The sequence below is a fragment of the Zalophus californianus genome, chromosome 4, assembly GCF_009762305.2.
Source record: "Zalophus californianus isolate mZalCal1 chromosome 4, mZalCal1.pri.v2, whole genome shotgun sequence".
Classification (NCBI taxonomy): Eukaryota; Metazoa; Chordata; class Mammalia; order Carnivora; family Otariidae; genus Zalophus; species Zalophus californianus.
In genome coordinates, this window is record NC_045598.1 from 139654017 (window position 1) to 139671707 (window position 17691).

The 17691-nt window shown below is 35.5% G+C and overlaps 1 long non-coding RNA gene and 1 pseudogene across 1 annotated transcript in view; one reads left to right on the plus strand and one right to left on the minus strand.

Moving 5' to 3' along the window:
• LOC113937100 overlaps positions 1 to 16048 on the plus strand; it is a 45178-nt gene extending 29130 nt beyond the window's left edge. Inside the window, exon 3 of the long non-coding RNA XR_004820033.1 lies at positions 15919 to 16048. This is a non-coding gene — a long non-coding RNA (uncharacterized LOC113937100). The remainder of the gene's footprint in view (positions 1 to 15918) is intronic.
• LOC113937090 lies at positions 5021 to 5444 on the minus strand (annotated as a pseudogene).
• Positions 16049 to 17691: the final 1643 nt, after the last annotated feature.

Consider the following 17691-nt stretch of genomic DNA (forward strand, 5'->3'; position numbering starts at 1 on the left):
TTTATTTTTTTTTTTTTTCTTTTTTTTTTTTTTTTTTTTTGCACTGGGTGTTATTCTACCAAAAATTTAAAGAAGAATTAATAGCTATTCTTCTGAAACTGTTCCAAAAAAAAGAAATGGAAGAAAAACTTCCAAACTCGTTTTATAAGGCCACCATTACCTTGATCCCCAAACCAAAGACCCTATCAAAAAGGAGAATTACAGACTAATATCCTTGATGAACACGGATGCAAAAATTCTCACCAAAATACTAGCCAATAGGATCCAACAGTACATTAAAAGGATTATTCACCACTACCAAGTGGAATTTATCCCTGGGCTGCAAGGTTGGTTCAACATCCACAAATCAATCAATGTGATACAATACATTAATAAAAGAAAGAACAAGAAACATACGATCCTCTCAGTAGATGCAGAAAAAGCATTTGACAAAGTACAGCACCCTTTCTTGATCAAAACTCTTCAGAGTATAGTGAGAGAGGGTACATACCTCAATATCATAAAAGCCATCTATGAAAAACCCACAGCAAATATCATTCTCAATGGGTAAAGACTGAGAGCTTTCTCCCTAAGGTCAGGAACACGGCAGGGATGTCCACTATCACCACTGCTATTCAACATAGTATTAGAAGTCCTAGCCACAGCAATCAGACAACAAAAAGAAATCAAAAGTATCCGAGTCGGCAAAGAAGTCAAACTCTCACACTTTGCAGATGATATGATACTTTATGTGGAAAACCCAAAAGACTCCACCCCAAAACTGCTAGAACTCATACAGGAATTCAGTCAAGTAGCAGGATATAAAATCAATGCACAGAAATCAGTGGCATTCCTATACACCAACAACAAGACAGAAGAAAGAGAAATTAAGGAGTTGATCCCTTTTACAATTGCACCCAAAACCATAAGATACCTAGGAATAAATCTAACCAAAGAGGCAAACAATCTATACTCTGAAAACTATAAAATACTCTTGAAAGAAACTGAGGAAGACACAAATGGAAAAATGTTCCATGCTCATGGATTGGAAGAACAAATATTATGAAGATGTCAATGCTACCTAGAGCAATCTACGTATTCAATGCAATCCCCATCAAAATACCATCCACTTTTTTCAAAGAAATGGAACAAATAATCCTAAAATTTGTATGGAACCAGAAAAGACCCCAAATAGCCAGAAGAATGTTGAAAAAGAAAAGCAAAGCTGTGGCATCACAATTCAGGACTTCAAGCTCTATTACAAAGCTGTCATCATCAAGACAGTATGGTACTGGCACAAAAGCAGACACATCGATGAATGAAACAGAATAGAGAGCCAGGAAATGGACCCTCAACTTTATGGTCAACTAATCTTTGACAAAGCAGAAACGAATGTCCAATGGAAAAAAGACAGTCTCTTCAACAAATGGTGTTGGGAAAATTGGACAGCCACATGCAGAAGAATGACACTGGACCATTTCCTTACACCACACACAAAAATAGACTCCAAATGGGTGAAAGACCTAAACATGAGACAGGAGTCCATCAACGTCCTAAAGGAGAACATAGGCAGCAACCTCTTCGACCTCAGCCGCAGCAACTTCTTCCTAGAAACATCACCAAAGGCAAGGGAAGCAAGGGTAAAAATGAACGATTGGGACCTCATCAAGATAAAAAGCTTTTGCAGAGCAAAAGAGACAGTCAATAAAACCAAAAGACAACTGACAGAATGGGGGAAGACATTTGCAAATGACATATCAGATAAAGGGCTGGTATCCAAAATCTATAAAGAACTTCTTAAACTCAACACCCACAGAACAAATGATCCAGTGAAGAAATGGGCAGCAGACATGAACAGACGTTTTTCCAAAGAAGACATCCAAATGGCAACAGACACATGAAAATGTGCTCAACATCGCTAGGCATCAGGGAAATCCAAATCAAAACCTCAATGAGATACCACCTCACACCAGTCAGAATGGCTAAAATGAACAAGTCAGGAAACGACAGATGTTGGCGGGGATGTGGAGAAAGGGGAACCCTCCTACACTGTTGGTGGGAATGCAAGCTGGTGTAGCCACTCTGGAAAACAGTATGGAGGTTCCTCAAAAAGTTGAAAATAGAGCTACCATATGATCCAGCAGTTGTACTACTGGGCATTTACCCCAAAGATACAAATGTAGGGATCCGAAGGTGTACGTGCACCCCAGTGTTTATAGCAGCAATGTCCACAATAGCCAAACTGTGGAAAGAGCCAAGATGTCCATCAACAGATGAATGGATAAAGAAGAGGTGGTGTATACACACACACACACACACACACACACACACACACACACACACACACACACACACACACATACACACACAATGGAATATTATGCAGCCATCAAAACGAATGAGATCTTGCCATTTGCAACGATGTGGATGGAATTGGAGGGTATTATGCTGAGCGAAATAAGTCAATCAGAGAAAGACTTGTATCATATGACCTCACTGATATGAGGAATTCTTAATTTCAGAACAAACTGAGGGTTGCTGGAGTGGTGGGGGTTGGGGGGGATGGGGTGGCTGGGTGATAGACACTGGGGAGTGTATGTGCTATGGTGAACGCTGTGATGTGTGTAAGACTGCTGAATCACAGATCTGTACCTCTAAAGCAAATAATACATTATATGTTAAAAAAAAAAAGAAGGTAGCCGGAGGGGAAGAATGAAGGGGGGGAAATCGGAGGCGGAGACGTACCATGGGAGACTACGGACTCTGAAAAACAAACTGAGGGTTCTAGAGGGGAGGAGGGTGGAAAGATGGGTTAGCCTGGTGATGGGTATTAAAGAGGGCACGTTCTGCATGGAGCCCTGGGTGTTATATGTAAACAATGAATTATGGAACACTATATCAAAAACTAATGATGTATGGTGATTAACATAACATAATAAAAAAATGAAATCTTAAAAAAAAAAGAGCTAGACAAAGGAAGGTCACACACAGAGAGAAAGAGTGGGGAAGAGAGAGGAAAGGCATATTCAGTATTAATAACAACATATGCATATTAATGGTAATAAATCTTCCATCCAATGTGAGCCTAGAATAAAATTTTATCGCACATTTCATACCCTGCTAAAGAAGACAAAAGAATTTATCCTGGATGAAAACAATTTTCTACAATAATCTGATAAATATTTTGAAGTAAGTATGTTGTAGATGTTCAACAAGTTAAATTAATACTTAGCTTCTGTGGAAACAAAATATAGAATTACATTCTTGAAAAGTATATCCTAAACACCTCCAACAGTATATGCTACATAGAAAGCAATCAATAAATATTCCATGAGTAAATGAATAAAAAGTATAGAACATTGTCACTTATGAATATAAGTTTAAAGAGGGGAAAGGAAATATTAGCAAGTAAAACAGCAGTGTTTATAAAGTAGTATAAAGTATTAGCAAACTGAATTTATCAGTGTGTACATATATATAAATATCACATCTTATAAAATATCATTTATCTCGATAGTTAAGTTGAACACCATAAAATCTATTATTGCAGTGTATATTTAGTTGACACTGTGACGTATCACTAGATATTTCTTCTGGGCTTAAGGAGTATGGTCCTAGTGCCTGGGAATGCTGCTAGCAGATAACCCTCAACTACTGGTCATTTTCAGGAAATGACTAGATGAAGAGAGTCACCTTGTCCAACTTCAAGCCCCCTTTCCTGGACAACTTGGATCAAATGACTAGTCCATCAGGAAGTTTAAGGACATGACCCCCTCCTGCCAATTTGAGAAAAGTCTGGTATACCATCCAGTCTTAGCTTTGGAGTTTCCTATGGTGTTGGCTGGTGTTTCCCCTGAGATTTCATTACAGCTTAACTTTTCCCTTTGTCCAGTCCTGTTTCTTTCCCTTCTCTTCCATAGATGGTGTTTGCAAGACTTGATTCTCTATCAACTTTCTACCTCATATTCCGCATCCTGGGAAACCTGGCTAGTGATGGAATAATATTAATGTATTAAAGAAAAATATACAGGGAAAACATTTGAACAATTTAAACACTTATAAAACATATATCTCTTAGGAAACTAGCATTTGAGGAGTATATTCATAAAGTAATAAAATATGTTGAAACTAGAAGCAAATCTAAGAAAATCCACAGAGCATTGGAATGCATAAGAAAGTGAAGCAAATTTTGGGATGCCTGGATGGCACAGTCAGTTGGGCGTTTGACTCTTGGTTGCACTTCAGGTTGTGATCTCAAGGTCATGGTCTCCCTGCTGGGCTCCATGCTCAGCTTGGAGTCTGTTTGGGACTCTCCCTCCTTCTCCCTCTGCCCTCCCCTCCTACGCTTGTGCTTTCTCTAAAATAAGTAAAAAAAATAAATAATCTTTTAAAAAAGGGAAAGTGAAGCAAGTTTTCTTACAGACAAAATCAACATGCAAAGGCTCAAAAGCATTCCTACACAGCATTAAAAACTAATAGAAAAAAGGGATGCCTGGGTGGCTCAGTTGGTTAAGCGTCTGCCTTCGACTCAGGTCATGATCCCAGGGTCCTGGGATCCAGTCCCACATTGGGCTCCTTGCTCAGTGGGGAGGGAGCCTGCTTCTCCCTCTGTCTGCCGCTCCCCCTGCTTGTGCTCTCTCTCTCAAATAAATAAAATCAAATCTAAAAAAAAAAAAGAAAAATAAGGCACAGAATGCTTTAAAAAAAAAACCTAATAGAAAATATACTAAAATGTACATTAATAATGGCATTTAATAGTTTATATTGTTGCCCAGTACTTTTTTATTAGTAAAAACTATATCATACTTTTTAAAAAGTTGAGTGTAGTGGACACACGATATTATGTTAGTTTCAGATGTACAACATAATGGTGCAACAGCTCTATACATTATGCTGTGTTCACCACAGTGTAGCTATCATCTGTCCCCATACACCGCTGCTACATCATTGGCTGTATTCCTTATGCTGTACCTTTTATTTTTTTTGGGGGGGGGGAGCAAATAATTAAAAAAAATTCTTTTTAAACAAATACACTAAAGAATCATGCATTGCTGCCAGCATTAGATGCAATCCTGGGTCACAAGTCTGCACACTCCTTTGCAACTGGTCTGATAACAGAACCTTTCATTTCACCTGTATTGTTTACTCTGACCCCCACATTATCTTCAAAATTGAGAAACACACCATCTTTTCTCCCGATATGACTTTTGTTGTCGAATTACCAGTGCTGGATGTACCTTCTTTCTGAGCTCTGGGTGGCCTTTCTTCACTGTGGCCATCGCTATGTCACCCACACCCCAAGCAGAAAGTCTGTTCAGTTGTCCCTTGATCCCCTTCACAGATATGATATACAGGTTTTTAGTTCCTGTGTTGTCAGCACCGTTGATCACAGCTCCTACTGGAAGACCCAGGGAAAACCAGAATTTCACACCAGAGGACCCACCACATCCTTGCTTTGACATCTTGAACACCAGAAAGGGACAGAGGCCTGTGCTTTTTATTTTTATGACTTACTCATTTTATAACTGGAAGCCTGTATCTTTAACTCTTGCCCAAGCCCCTACTTTTGCTTTAGGCCCTACTTCCCTCCCCTCTGGCAACCTTGGTTTTTTCTCTGTATTTACAGGCCTGACTCTGCTTTTTGTTTATTCTTTTCTTTCCTCCTTTCTTGTTTTTTTTTTTTTAGCTTCCTTTTATGAGTGAAATTATATGGTATTTGTCTTTCTCAGTCTTATTTCACTTGTTTGCCTTGTATTTTGATTAAGGCTTTACATATTCCCAAGTAAGATATGAATAAGTATCTAGAGATAATCTTAATAAAAGATGGCAATGTGTATATGGAGAAAATTATAGAACAGTATTTACGGGTAGAAAAATTCTGAAAAAATTTAGGGATTATAAGATTAATGAAACTTTAACAAGCTAATCTTAATATCTATATATAAAACCTAAGGGCCAAGAAGAGCCAAAACGTTATTCATGTTGTTGGAGAAAATTTCCTTATCGTATGTAAGCTCACAATAAATCTATGATAATAAAGACAGAGTAGTATTAGGAGGGAGATAAATAAAAACAGATAGGTGTAACAAAATAGAGAGCTCCCAAACTGTTAATATATGGACCCCTGATATATGACAAATACGGCATTCCACAACAGTAGAGAAAGAATATGGTAAATAGTTCTGGGACAGAGACCAACTTTATAGAAAAAAATAGATTTTTTTTTAAGATTTTATTTATTTATTTGACAGAGAGTGAGCGCTCACAAGAAGAAGAGCAGCAGGCAATGGAAAGGAAGAAGCAGGCTCCCCACTGAGCAGGGAGCCCAAGGACCTGGGCCTTGATCCTAGCCCAAAGGCAGAGGCTTAACGAACTGAAGTCACCCAGGTGCCCCTAAATTTAGATTCTAATTACACAGTGCATAAGATCAATTCTAGCTAGGTTAAAAAAACAAACAAACAAAAACAAACCTTAATGCAAAAAAGCAAACCTTTAAAAAATTTTAAAAGAAAATATTGGTTATCATATTTATCATCTAGTGGTTGAAAAGGATAATTTTGAGGAGAAAAAAGCTTAATCCATAAAGGAACCAATTGATGCATTGACTTCATTAAAATTTAAGTCTGCACAGCAAAAAATACATGACTTCATTTTTTATTATTTCTCAACTTGTTTTTAATACTTTATTATGTATTTAGAGATTTTTCAAATGTTATATAGTATTTTGCAGAATTTTGAACATTTCATAAATAACACCCTAACTTGGTTTTTCTTTTCATTTAGTAATATGTTTGTATTTTTTAAGATGGTAGATGTAGTCTTAGTTCATCCATTTTTAATTTTCATAATATACTGAGTTGCAAGGATATTCTTCAGCATACACATTGATATAAATTTATATAGTTTACAATTTTTTCTTCCTTTTATGAACAGTGTGGCCATAAGTACTGTTGTGATAGTACATTGCATCCGGTTTACTCTAGAGACAGGGTATGTGGAAATGTAAAGGAGGGAGGCAGAGAAATAGTATGAGGGGAGGACACATGGAGTTTTATACAGAACAATAGACAAAAATAATCTGAAGCAAATACAACATACAGTTAAATTTGCAAAAGTTGGGCAAAGGGCACAAAGCTGCTCTTCATATTATACTACGTGATTGTTTCACATATAAGAAAGAGCTTCTTGTTCTTAACGCTTTCTGCCTTGAGTTCAACCTTAGATGGTATTTTTTTTTTTTTTAAGATTTTATTTGTTTCTTTGACAGAGAGAGACACAGTGAGAGAGGGAACACAAGCAGGGGGAACAGGAGAGGGAGAAGCAGGCTACCCGCGGAGCAGGGAGCCCGATGTGGGGCTCCATCCCAGGACCCTGGGATCATGACCTGAGCCAAAGGCAGATGCTTAATCACTGAGCCACCCAGGTGCCCCTACATTAGATGGTATTGATATAAAGAACTCTTTTTGTTCCTTTCTGATGTATATTTGCATAATCTATTCCTTGTGACATTTCTGAACCATTTTCTTTTTTATTTTATTTATTTTTAAAAGATTTTATTTGAGAGAGAGAGAGAGAGCTCATGAGAGGGGGGGAAGGTCAGAGGGAGAAGCAGACTCCCTGCTGAGCATAGAGCCCAATGTGGGACTCAATCCCAGGATTCCAGGATCATGACCTGAGCCGAAGGCAGTCGCTTAACCAACTGAACTACCCAGGCTCCCCTGAACCATTTTCTTTTAGATGCAGTTTTAAAAATACTGCATAAAAAATGAATATTGTTTCAGTCTGACATCCCTTTTCCTTCCAATAAATAGATGGGTTAATCTTACTTATATTTTCCAACAGCTTCATTGAGATACAATTTATTTACCATACAATTCACCAATTTAAAGTCACTCATTTAAAGTATACAATTCGGTGTTTTTTAGTATTCATTCACTGTCTTTCCAGCCATCACCAAACAATCAACCTAACATTATAATATTTTTGCCCTCCAAAAAAGAAACTCTATACCCGTTTACAGTTTTCATTTTTCCCACCAGTACGCTCACTCTAGGTAAACATTGCTCTAATTTCTGTCTTGTTAAGAATTGTCGATTCTGGGAATTTCATATAAATGGAATCTTAAAATATCTGGTCTTTTCTGTCTGGGTTCTTTCACTTATCGTAATGTTTTTGAGGTTCATCTAGTGTATATATATCATCACTTCATTCCCTTTCATTGCCAGATAGTATTCCATTCAATAAACACGTTTTGTTATTCATTTATAAGTCGATAGGCATTTCTATTGTTTTCACTTGTTTTTGTTGTTATTTTGAAGGCTGAATAGAATGTTCATGTACAAGTTTTTGTAGGTTGTATGTTTTTATTTCTTTTGGTTGTATACCCAGGAGTGGAATTACTGGGTCATATGGTAACATTTTGTTAAACATACAATACTCAACATTTTGAGGAACTTCCAAACTGTTTTACAAAGCAGCTGCACCAGTTTATATTCCCACCAGCAACATATCAGAATTCCTGTTTCTCTACATTTTTGTTAATATTTGTTGCCTGCCTTTTTATTTATAGGCAATAAGTGACTGTGAAGAAGTATTTCATTTGTGTTTGATTTGCATTTTCTAGGTGATTAATCATGTTAAATATCTTTTCACGTGGTTATGTGTCTCTTCTTTGGAGAAATTGTTTATTCAGGTCCTCTGTCCCGTTTTTAAATTGGATTTTTTTAATTATTGAGTTGTAAGAGTTCTTTATATATTCTGGATACAGGTTCCTTATCACATATATGATTTGTACATATTTTATCTCATTCTGTGGATTGTCTTTTCATGTTCTTAGTGTTTTTAAAGCACAGAAGTTTTTATTTTGATGAGGTCTAGTTTACCCATTTTTTTCTCTTGTAATCTAGGCTTTTAGTGTCATCTGTAAGAATTCTTTGCCTACATATACCTGCGTGGCTCAGTCGGTTAAGTGTCTGCCTTCGGCTCGGGTCATGATCCCAGGATCTTGGGATTGAGTCCTGCATCAGGCTACCTGCTCAGCAGAGAGTCTTCTGCTTCTCCACCTGCCTGCTGATCCCCCTGCTGGTGCTTTCTCTCTCTCTCTCACTCTCTCTCTGGCAGATAAATAAATAAAATCTTTAAAAAAAAAAAAAGAATGCTTTGCCTAATCCAAGATCACAAATTTAAGCTTATGTTTTCTTCTAAGAATATTCTAATTTTAGTTTTTACATTTATGTCTATATTTTAGGCTATATATATATATATACACACACACACACATATATAACTATATATATTTATAACTGTATAGCTATAACTGAGGTTTTCATTGAATAAGTGACTCTTTCCCAATGAATTGTCGTGGCATTACTGTTGGACATCAGTGTATGAATTTATTTCTGGACTTTTATGTCTATTTCAGTGATCTAAATGTCCAGCCTTATGACTATACCACACCGTCTCGATTACTGGAGCTTTGTAGTAAGCTTTGAAATTGGGAGTTATGAGTCCTACATACTATAATGTATTACACATTCTATAATACATATTCTTATTACCATCACTTATTTTGTTTGTATTTTCATTTTAAGGATCCTTTTACTTTCTCCTATATCATCTATTTACTGTTGTTATTGCTGTTATGTATATAGATGTATTTTCTTTCATTAATCTTTAATCAGTAAAATTTTTTTTTGTTTTTTGAGTTAAATTCGTATGCTTGAAATATTTTTTAAATTGAAGTATAAGTAACATACAGTGTTAAGTTTCAGGTGTACAACACACTGATTGGAAAATTATATACATAGCTCAGTATTCTCCACAATAAGCGTAGTTGCCGTCTGTCAACATACAATCTTATTACAATCCTATTCACTATATTCCCTAGGCTATACTTTTCATCTTTGTGAATTACTTATTTTATAACTGGAAGTTTATACGTCATTTCTTTATTTATTTCGCCCATCCCTCCACCCACCTTTCCTCTGGCAACCACCAGTTTGTTCTGTGTATTTAGGAGTCTTTTTGTTTGTTCATTTGTTTTGTTTTAGATTCCTCATATAAGTGAAATCCTATGGTATTTGTCTTTCTCTGTCTGACATATTTCACTTAGTATGATACCCTCTAGGTCCATCCGTGTTGTTGCAAATAGCAAGATTTCATTCTTTTTTATGGCTAATATTTTATTGTATACACATACCATATATTCCTTACCCATTTATCTATCAGTGGACACTTAAGTTTGCTTCCATATCTTGGCTATTGTAAATAAGGCTGAGTTAAACTTGGGGTGCAGATATCTTTTTGAGTTAGTGTTTTCATTTTCTTTGGGTAAATAACCAGTGGTGGAATTACTTGATCTTGTGGGATTTCTATTTTTAATTGTTTGAGGAACCTCCATACTGTTTTCTGTAGTGACTGCACTGATTTACATTCCCATAAGCAGTGAATGAGCATTCCTTTTTCTCCACGTTCTTGCCAATACTCATTATTTCTTGTCTTTTCGATACCAGCCATTCTGACTGGTGTGAGGTGCTATATCGTTGTTTAGATTTGCATTCCCCCAATGATGAGTGATGTTAAGCATATTTTTTATGTGTCTGTTGGCCATCTGAATGTCTTTGGAAAAATGTCTATTCAGGTCCCCTGCCCGTTTTTGTTTTTTTTTTTTAAGATTTTTTTATTTGACACAGAGAAAGAGAGCGAGCATAAGTAGGCAGAGTGGCCGGCAGATGGAGAGGGAGAAGCAGTCTCTTTGCTGAGCAGGGAGCTGGATGTGGGGCTCTGTCCCAAGACCCCAGGATCATGACCTGAGCCAAAGGCAGACACTTAACCGACTGAGCCACCCAGGTGCCCCCCCTGCCCATTTTTAAATTGGATTGTTTGGTGTTGAGTTGTATAAGTTCTTTATATTTTGGATATTATGTACTTAGTATACACTTAATGAATATATCATTTACAAATGTCTTCTCCCATTCATTAGGCTGCCTTTTTGTTTTGTTGATGGTTTGCTTTGCTGTGCATATTTAAAAGTTTGAAATATTTAAAGTGTGAATTTTTTATAACTGTCAAACAATATAGAGTATATTACAAATACTTGTGTAACTACCATTCAGAATAAACATTTGTTAATATTTTGTCATTTTTTAGCCTCAAATTTTTGATAAAAGAAATACAGATTTGTCCCAAGGTTATAGTCCTCTTTGGATCTTTCCCATAAGAAAATAAAGAGGCAAACCATAGCCTGTGGGACATGTTTGCTTTCTCTGTCTTTCCGTCTCACTCTTTCTGTCTCCATGTCTTTCCCTCCCTTCTCTGTCTCTGTCTCTCTCTTCCCTCCCATAATTATCTGTCTACTTATGTACCTATCTCTTTGATCTTTCTATAGAACTGCTGTTACGAATTTGATGTTTTTTTCAAGTACACATTTAAGAATATTTTAATATTTGTCACCCATTCATTATATATTGAATGCCCAACATACACCAGGCATTATTGTAATTGCTAGGAAAAAACAGTAAAAAATACAGGAGAAATTCCTTCTTCCGCTGTTAGAGCTTATATTCTAGTAAGAAAGGTGGTAAACATGATTTTAGGAATAATTAATGGTATATGAATTAAAGCAATTAAGGGAATAAAAGGTGATGAGATGTGTGTATATGTTTTTTGAGGGGTATTGTTTTTGATAAGTTGGTCAGGGAAGGTAGCCATCGGCAGGTTATGTATGAGCAGAGATTTGAATGACATGAATACTGAAAAAAAATCAATATAATTTAGGGCACCTGGGTGGCTCAGATGGTTAGGCATCTGCCTGTGGCTCAGGTCATGATCCCGGGGTCCTGGGATCGAGCCCCACATCAGGCTCCCTGCTCCTTGGGGAGCCTGCTTCTCCCTCTGCCTCTGCCTCTCTCTGTGTCTCTCATGAATAAATAAATAAAATCTTTTAAAAAAATTGATATAATTTAGAGGAAGAGCATCTCAAGCAGACATTTCTCTTGACTTTATGGGATAGCCACCAGTATTTTGAACTATTGATTTTATGCTTATTTCTGCTGAACTGACTTTAGTTAATAGCTGTATGGTGATGATGGCTTCTCTTTCACTCTTCAAGTTCTTGCTACTTCCCTTGGTTGCAGGGAGAGTTACAGAAAATTGAAAAGGACAGCATGTTTGAGTTTTATCTCCACTTTCCCTAAGGACCAGTAGGAGGAAATTTTCCCTGATTTTGCCATTGACCTGTCAATGATGTTTGCACATGGCTTCAAGAAAGGGGGTATCGTTGGAGTTTTTGAGGGTTATGTAAATTATTTTTAGCTCATAATACTTAAGAATAATGTATCTTTTCAGACCTTTTGGCTGGTGTATATGGTAATTGGTATTTTTCTTGATTTCATTCCATTCCATTTGTAGATAATCATACTATTTTAATTGTAGATAGTGTCTGTTTCATAATCGAATTAAAGGTAAAGTTTACTAAATTTATTTTTTAATTTTATTGATTTTTTTTGAGGATGCTAAGAAGGAAATGGGTGAAAAAGGTTTTTTTTAAATTTTTGACTTCTCCTTCATTATAATTTTTAAAAACATTCCAGTATAGTTAACATACAATGTTATATTAGTTTCAGATATACGATATGGTGATTCAACACTTCCATACATCACCCAGTGCTCATTACAACAAGTGCCCTCCTTAATCTCCATCACCTATTTTGTCCATCCCCCCAACTGTCTTCCCCTCTGGGAACCATCAGTTTGTTCTCTACAGGTTAAGAGTCTGTTTCTTGGTTTCTCTCTCTCTTTTTTTCTTTTTCTTTTTTTTTCTTAAATTCCACATATGAGTGAAATCATATGATATTTGTCTTTCTCTGGCTGATTTATTTCACTTAGCATTATACTCTCTAACTCCATCCATGTCATTGCAGGGTGAAAAAGATTTTGACAGCTTTTATAGAAAGTCAAAATATAATCTTTTTAGATTTTCTTACATATAAATTTTACCTCAGCACTAATTTATCTTAGCATGGTTGCTTTTAAATATAACTGACACTTTCAAATAATTTAAAAAATTAATGTGGTGAAGCCATTTTTACTTTTCTGTTTTTATCTACAATATTTGTCTTACAGATTAAAATTTAGATGGTTTATTTAGATGATTTGCATGTAGATTAATGTCTTTGATACATTTTGTATAAAGCTATTACCATTTATATGTTGTATGTATATCATTATGTTGAAATTTTACACATAATTAAAATTACTATTAATAGCTTTTTGCCTTCATTTGGGTTTTATTTTTAAGCTAAACTTGTTATTCTTTAAAACTAACATTAATATAGTGTTCTATTAATCATGTGCTCTTTTAACTACTAAGATTTTAATAACATGTTTATGGTCATCAGAATTTTAAAATGGCTCCCATGACTTCCACCCTTTGGTGTTACTTCCATTATTATGTTACCATATTATATGGCAAAACGGAAATGCACTCTCTAAAAGCTGAGAGCCACTCCTAGTTGACAATCACCCAAGGAAACAGGTACTCCAGTCCTACAACCACATGTAACAAGATTCGGCCAACAATCTGAATGAGCCTGGAAGTGGATTTTCCCCAGAGTTTCTAGATAAGAGTCAGATGGCTGACACTTTGATTTTGGCTTCTCATACCCTAAGATCAAATTTCTGACCTTTACAACAGTGAAATAATAAATGGTTTTTAAAGTGCTATGTTTGTGGTAATTTGTTATGCAACAATAGAAAACTAATATGATATTAAAACATTAAAAATCCTAAAAATACTGTTTTCTTTTTAACTAATGAAAATGCTCTATAAATGATTTAAATATCTTTTTAAATATCTATTTTGGTTTTACCTCATAGGCAGTAAAAGTACTTTTTTTTTTTTTTAAAGATTTTATTTATTTGACAGAGACAGAGCATGAGAGGGAACACAAGCAGGGGGAGTGGGAGAGGGAGAAGCAGGCTCTTCTCTGAGTAGGGAGCTCGACGTGGGGCTTGGTCCCAGGACCCTGGAATCATGACCTGAGCTGAAGGCAGATGCTTAACAACTGAGCCACCCAGGTGCCCGTAAAAGTACTTTTTTTTAAAAGAGCCTCTGTAAAGGGCCTTGGATATACAAGGAGACATATGAGGCAGTTTCTATAAATTTAAGTTCTTAAACCATATTTCTAGGCTTAGGTCCAATACAAATATATCTAATAATATAGTGAGCCTTGACAAGTAAGTCACTCTCTTGGAGGAAATAAATTTTTCGTACTGTGAAAAATTAAATCTTGTAGAGCAGCAGGAACTATTTAGTACAGTTTCTTCTCCTTTAATGCACTTTTAATGTTTTGAAAGAGTTTGACTCATTTTACATGTGGGATCAGTTTACCACTGGCTTAAAATAAATCAGAGTTATAAATAACTTGCAGTGTTATACCTAAAGAGTTCTGAAATTCTTTACACTTTTCAAATTTCAACTTTATTTTAAAAAGTCTGAAAGTTCTATGCCAATAAAATTTATTTACTTAAATGATATCAAGGGAGATGTCTTTTCCTCATGTTAAACATATATGTGCATTTATTATATGTACATCATATATATGTGCATATAATCTATTGTAGATTTCAGAGTACACTTGATCCTTGAACAACATGGGGGCTAGGGGCACTGATGCTCCACGTATTCAAAATCTGTGTATAACTTTTGACTCTCCCTAAACTTAACTACTAATAGCCTACTGTTGCCTGGAAGCCTTATTGATAACATAAACATGCTATATGTATTATATACTGTATTCTTACAATGAAGTGAGCTAGAGAAAATAAAATGTTATTAAGAAAATTATAAGGGAGGGGCGCCTGGGTGGCTCAGTCATTAACCATCTGCCTTTGGTTCAGGTCATGATCCCAGGGTCCTGGGATCGAGTCCCATCGAGTCTCTGCTCAGCAGAGAGTCTGCTTCTCCCTCTACCCCTCCCCACTGCTTGTGCTCTCTCTCTTTCTCTCACGCTCTCAAATAAATAAAATCTTTAAAAAAATACTAAAGAGGGGCGCCTGGGTGGCTCAGTTGGTTAAGCGACTGCCTTCGGCTCAGGTCATGATCCTGGAGTCCCAGGATCGAGTCCCGCATCGGGCTCCCTGCTCGGCAGGGAGTCTGCTTCTCCCTCTGACCCTCTTCCCTCTCGTGCTCTCTATCTCTCTCATTCTCTCTCTCTCTCAAATAAATAAATAAATCTTAAAAAAAAATAAATAAAAAAATACTAAGGAATTAATTTTTCCAATATGTCAATTATACCCTTATTATCATGAGCCAGAAAGTTTCAAAGATTTTTAATATATATATTTTATCTCAATAGGAGATTTTTAACAAAAGGAGAGCTGTTCGATATTTGTTAGTGTGATCTTTTAACCTTTGATATTTGATTACATAGCTTATGCCATAATAAAAAATTTTATGATCTCTACAGGTCATATAAGAAGAAAAAGTGACATATGATGAAAGTTAGATGTACAGAGAAACTTTGATTTTTCAGTAAATATGGTTAATTAGAAAAGTTTAGTTTGTCTTAGGATATTACCTGGGAATTAAATAATTGTAGGTACAGAGTGAAGGACAGATCAAAAGATCAAAGTGAATCCTGGTGCAGACATAAACTAACTTTATATTTTTTTATTTATATACTTTTACCTTGGATAAGATATTTCAATTCTCTTGGAACTCTCTTGAACTCTCTCTGTTCAGTCAGCAATGACATTTTTCTGTTAGGGCTGTTAGGAGATTGAATATTAATAATGTATGTGAGATTTCATTTTGTGCTATAAGATATACCAAAGTAGCAGATGTAATACTATGGTTATTTATAATAATGATATCAAATAAAAATAGGTAATTGTCACTGTTTAAGAGCCAAGACTCATGATGTGTCTCCTCTCTCCAAGGATTGGCAGTAGTCATTCTTCACACATCTACATGGAGGCTGAGGATGATGTGAAGTCAGTATTATAAAGGACATATGCACGGCAGAGTTTGCACAAGGTTTGAAGATGCCCAGAACAATAAAGTGTGGGGTAAAATAAGTGGAGAACAATATGGGCAGATGGCACATAATCAAGAGTCTTATTGATGCAGCATCTCTTTCTCCAATAAAAGATTCTGTAGAAAGGATTTTGTTAAACTTATGTGTTAGACATGTTTTAAGCCTTTTTATACAATAATGTAGCAAGAACTTTTTAATATACATTCTTGATTGGTTGGTTGGTTGAATGATGATACGTTCTTAGACAAAGTAATCAGATTACATTGTTAGCAGTTTTCAAGACAGGGAAGAAGGGTTGAATTCGCCAGGGCTAGCTCAGTGTAAATGGTCAATCTGTTTCCATGGTTACAGGCTGGCTGAGTAAACTATAAATTTGTAGGTGTTGGTTTGTGCCCTCTTATCTTAAAGAATCTGAAGAAGATTGTTTCTATAAATATGGTTTCCATCTCTGGGCTAAATATGGGTCTGAGGATAAAATTAGGAAAGAGACAGCTTTTAAACTATATAAATAGCAGTTCATAAAGATAACTTCCCTGCATTGTCTACCATGTTTTTAGTATTAAACATGATGATATTTGTGGTTTCTACTATTCTAATTATAAGGAAATACATTTTATCACATCTTTTCTGAAGGCATCCATTTTTATGATTTTGTTGGCCACAGGTGCTGATGTAGTTCTCAGTAATGCAGAAGGCTGTCTTTTTAAATATAATTTATCACCTTCTTTTCAGGACTATTACAGCAACCAATTTCAGCAGACACAAAGAGGACTTTAAAATATGATACAGAAGAGATATTTTCAAATCTAAAATAAGGTTTAGGAACTTAAAAGAAACATGAACATATTTGGGTCTTATTTAAAAGAATGGAGAGTTTTCATTTCTTATACAAGAAATTGCATGGCTGTTTTTTAAATTTTTATTTTTTACACTTTTTCTATAAAATCATATTTATAATTTTATTTCTTTTAATTAAAAATAGCAGCCTTGCCTCATTTTTTCTTAATTTTGAAACCATTGAACTGTATTTTTTCTTTTTGTTTGCTTTAATTCTATTCAGTGTCACACCACAATTTTTCTTTCTTCCCCACCTCCCCACTCCTCTGCTGAGTTGACTTGATTGCAGAGCTCCCATTGATTTCAAAGGGAATTCCATACCCCCAAAACCTCCCTGGCTGTGTGTATGTGCACATAGCCAAGTGATAAAGTGCCTGAGAATTACTTACAGCATGTGCAAGATGAAGATTAGAATAATAATTTCATCATTATCATGATTATTGCTATTTAATATTTATATAGCACCTTACTCTGAGAAGCTCAGGAAACTATGAATTTTAAATTATCCAATGAGCTCTAATCTTAACTACACCCCTATGTGCTGGGTAAGGCACAAAATTAATAATGGATTTGAGTGACATAAATTGCTAGGGAAATCTATTTCCATTGCTCTTTAGGCTTCTTCTGTTACTGGAAAATGATATTATATATTTGCCTAGAAGGTTGGATTGCTATCTCATTATTTTAATGCTGGGGGTCTATTTGCTATTATTTTGGAATAACTCCAAGTGACAGCTTATTCAAACGTAAGTGATATATAAGTGCAAAGACAATTTTAATTTATATTTAGGAGTAGTCATTAACAACACAACTTAATCTTTGATGAAAAAAGAAAATT